The sequence below is a fragment of the Salvia splendens genome, chromosome 11, assembly GCF_004379255.2.
Source record: "Salvia splendens isolate huo1 chromosome 11, SspV2, whole genome shotgun sequence".
Classification (NCBI taxonomy): domain Eukaryota; kingdom Viridiplantae; phylum Streptophyta; class Magnoliopsida; order Lamiales; family Lamiaceae; genus Salvia; species Salvia splendens.
The window spans coordinates 21,234,482-21,238,579 of record NC_056042.1 but is presented as its reverse complement, the minus strand read 5'-3'; the positions used below and the strand labels follow the sequence as shown (position 1 = coordinate 21,238,579).

The window sequence follows — 4,098 nt, the reverse complement described above, 5'->3', positions numbered from 1 at the left end:
TGGGGGTCACGGTGTGCGTGCGTGTGGGCTCTGTCATTTATCTTATTCCACGATAATTATTACACATAATAATTCATCTTATTAAATACTTCATCAAAGAAGTTTGTCATCCCCGATGTGGGATAGTTAACATTTAGTTAATTAATCCCTTAGTTTTTTTCTCATAGCTCATTTCTAGCTTTATTGTGACTAACTTTAATATATTATTTCTCACTCACCGGGAATTGGATTTGAGAAAATGAATATGCTACGGTCATCTACTCGGAACTTAGATCGACGCTATTGCATTTAATTTCACAAAATTAAATGTCTTGTAACATTTATTATTAGTCAAAGTCGTTTGACCAAGCACGATTCTAACACCAATGAAAAGGAAGCTTGACAAGTGTATGTAAGGATGTTTTTGTAGGCCTCGGTCGGTAATGCTCTTTGAGAGGTTTCAGACACCGAAACCACCCGCCGCAGATGATCCTCTTTGGTATGACAATATTAGGAAACAAAATTTTGGATGCATTAGGAGAGTGCAATTGAGTTCCCTTGTCACATGACTGATGTCTAGACATCAACTTTTGAGATAATAACAGAACATAAAGACAATTTGAAATTTACAGAGTAGGTGAAATTTGGATAGTTCCCGTCCCCTTCAACAATTGCAAGATCTCCCCCAGCAGTCTCAACATGTGTTCGTTTTGTTTGAAATAATTCCCTAAAGTCAGACCTATCATATGTCATTGTATCAGTTGACCCACAATCGATTATCCAACCCCTATCATCTTCTACACAATTGTCCTTAGCTAGACATGCAATTCCTATTTCTGATTCATCAAACTCCTTTTCTAAAACAGAAAAACGATTTTCACACATAACTGGAGGGTTATTATGTAAATAATTGAATTTCTGTGGGCCAATTTCGTATTTGGTGGATTTTTTGGGGTCAATTCTCGGCTCCTTAGGTTGCTCGGGTCAAATTGTTGTTTCAACAAAGTAGGGGGCTGGTCTTCAAATAAATGGAGTCTTTTACATAATAAAGGCAAAGTTTGTGGGTCTAGGGATAAATCCCCAAACCCAATACCTCCAAATTGGGCAAAGTGAGCCCTCGCAGCTTCCTCCTTCTTCCCCTCCGCTTGTCCCTTCGCCCACCAGCCGCCAGCCGCTGCCGGAGCGTCCACCGGTCTGCCGCCATCGACCTCAGCGCCGGCGGTCTCATGGTTGCCCGCTGGGGCGACAAATCGGCCACCCCCTTCATCTCCTTCTCTGCCAATCGCCGACCTCCCCTTCGCCGTCTGGTTTTCGATTAAGTTTGTGGCCGTCTTCCCACCACTCCGGGTAGCCGATCACTTGAAAGCAGGTCTCTTTCGTGTGTTTCGTCATTCCACACACGGTGCAAAATTTGGTAATTGTTGGTAATGAATTTGGTCTTGGTTCTGTTTTCAGGTTGGGTGATTGATCGTCTCTGGTTTTGACGTTTGCCAGATTTTGGTCGAAGGTTTGGGAAAGGTATTGGAACGATGATGAGACTTTTCTGAGTTCCAACAATCGTTTTTTATTTTTGGATTTAGGATCGAACTCTTGCTCGTGATACCATATTGAATTGTATTGGGGAAAATGTATCAATTGTATTGAATGAATAATTACGTTTATAGTGATCACCATTTATAAAGAGGATGAAGTAGTGAGCAAGAAATACACACTATACACCTAAAAATATACACACTCTATATGGAAATAAAACTCTATATGGAAATAGGTCTTTGCAAGATGGTTCACATGTGGGAAAAGCATTCCCAATTATTTTGACACATACTTTGATTATCACTTCCAAAATAATTACAGTAAAGTGAAATGGATTAATTTACACTAACGAACCGAATAACCTCATAATCACCCAGGCAGAAAAGTTTCACAAAATGTGAGCAGCAAGAGGCGTGATCACTTTGGTCCCCTGGCGCATGAATTTGCATAGCCGCAATACCGTTGTTTATAGTTCTTATTGATTCTACCATAGCAGTTGTTCATGTAAGGTTTTATTTCCGGTTGCGCAGAAGGATCTCGACGGCAAAATAGCCCCAGTAGTAAGTGAGTTGGTCTGCTGCAGAACCCTTCTCGCTGCTTCAGTATCCATCGAGAATTCCTCGGCCTCAAGCGTGTTGTCGGTGATTCTGAAGCATTCGCTATTTTGCACTTGTGTGGTGAGGAGGAGCAGAGATACAGCTGCCATTGCTGCCAAAAGGAGAGAAACTGTAGTATTTGCTAGTGGACGAGTTTGTTTACAGCATTTTTTGGAAATTTTGTTGATAAGGATTAGGAACGGATGGCTATTAGTAAGGCTCTTAAGTCTTGGTCTTTGTTGGCTAAATTAATCCATTTTGCTTCACTTATACTCCCTCCCTCCGTCCCAGTAAAGATGATACTACATTTACAACTGTCAAATTGGATATCGGGTATTGGATACCCGATACCCGAACCCGAAAAAATCGGGTAATTGGATACCCGATACCCTAAAAATCGGGTTTCAGGTCGGGATCGGGTATTGGGTTATTAGGATTTTCGGGTATCGGGTAATACCCGATACCCGATCGGGTAATACCCGAATACCCGAAAAATATATATAATTTTAATAATATTTTATTTAATTTGTCACATTTATCAATTAATTCAAATTATGAATTATGAATCTTTGATAGTTATTGTGTATGTTATAACTTATATTGTTATAACTTGTGAATTGAGATTGGAAATTATAACTTTGAATGTTGTTATAGGCATTTCTCATACATCTCATACTATTACAAATCAAATCTCACTTTTGGTATAATAAATTTCTCCAAATATACTCAAATCTAAACCCATTTTTTAGGTTTTTTTAAAATACTCTCTCCATCCCATGTTAGGTTTTTTTATGAAATAAAATTACTTTTTGACATAACATATACTTAAAAATATGTTTAAGTTTGATGTAAATTGTTGAAAGTGACTAGTAGATTTAGCATTAAGTAATCATTAAGTCTGATTTTCACATGCTTAGGTTTTAAATTATTGTAAAATAATAAAGAACATATTGATAAAAGTGTATATAATTAAGTACTGTGTATTTTTATTTTAATAGCCGCTATTAAGATTTGTTTAAGATATATGAATATTTGGGCAGTCATAGAAAAAGTAAAAAAAAGTAATAGACTTATTTTTAATAAAAAAATAGATTGCATTTGTCCATTTGATATAACTTATAAGGCATTACTACACAAGGGAATAAATTATCGTGTTTTTCTATTCACACGACATATGAAAAATAAATATGATTTTTTTTTAAATCGGGTATTCGGGTACCCGATTTTTCGGGACTGGATACCTGAATCGGGTATCCGAGTACCCGAAATCATTTTCTGATCGGGTATCGGGTTGCAAATTTTGGGATTTTCGGGATCGGGTACCCGAAAATTTTGGGTCGGGTACCCGCGGGTACCCAATTTGACAGCCCTAATCTACATTTCTTAGTTGATGCGGGAGTTTAGAAGTTATTGGTTAATGTTGTTAACTAGAGACATATAAAGTGGATGTTATTATGTAAGTATTAAATAAAGAGAAAAGGATATCTGAATATTTAATTAGAGGGAGAAAAAAAATAGTTGAGTGTATTAAAATGGAGAGTGTGTACTTTGTCAATAAATCACAAATTAAATTTACTAAATAAATCTAAATAAAGTGATATATTGAAATTATGTTCATAAAATTAAAACAAAATCTATCATTTAGTTAACAGATGTTTTTAGTCGAGTAGAAATCTAAAATATAGGAATATCCAAAAAGAGTAAAGGCCAAAATTGGTCCGAACATATAGTCATTTTACGTTTTTGGTCATAAACATTATCTTTTGAATTTTTTGGTCATGCACATATGGAAATTTGATCATTTTGGTCCTCCGTCAACATTTCCGTTAAAAACTAACGGTCAATGGCCGATTTTGACCAAATTAAACTTTTAGTTCATATTTTTTACTCCCTAATTAATTCTCTAATTATTTTTACATTTCAATTTCATCTTATTTCCTTCCACTTATCATCATCGAAAAATTAAAAAATAAAAGAGAGAAATTTTTAA

The 4,098-nt window shown here is 36.0% G+C and overlaps 1 long non-coding RNA gene across 1 annotated transcript; it reads left to right on the top strand.

The window, feature by feature from the left end:
- Positions 1–1,071: 1,071 nt before the first annotated feature.
- Positions 1,072–2,360, top strand: LOC121755439. Its single transcript, XR_006040743.1, has 2 exons — positions 1,072–1,348; positions 1,435–2,360. It is a non-coding gene; the product is annotated as an uncharacterized LOC121755439 (long non-coding RNA).
- The last annotated feature ends 1,738 nt before the right edge of the window (positions 2,361–4,098 follow it).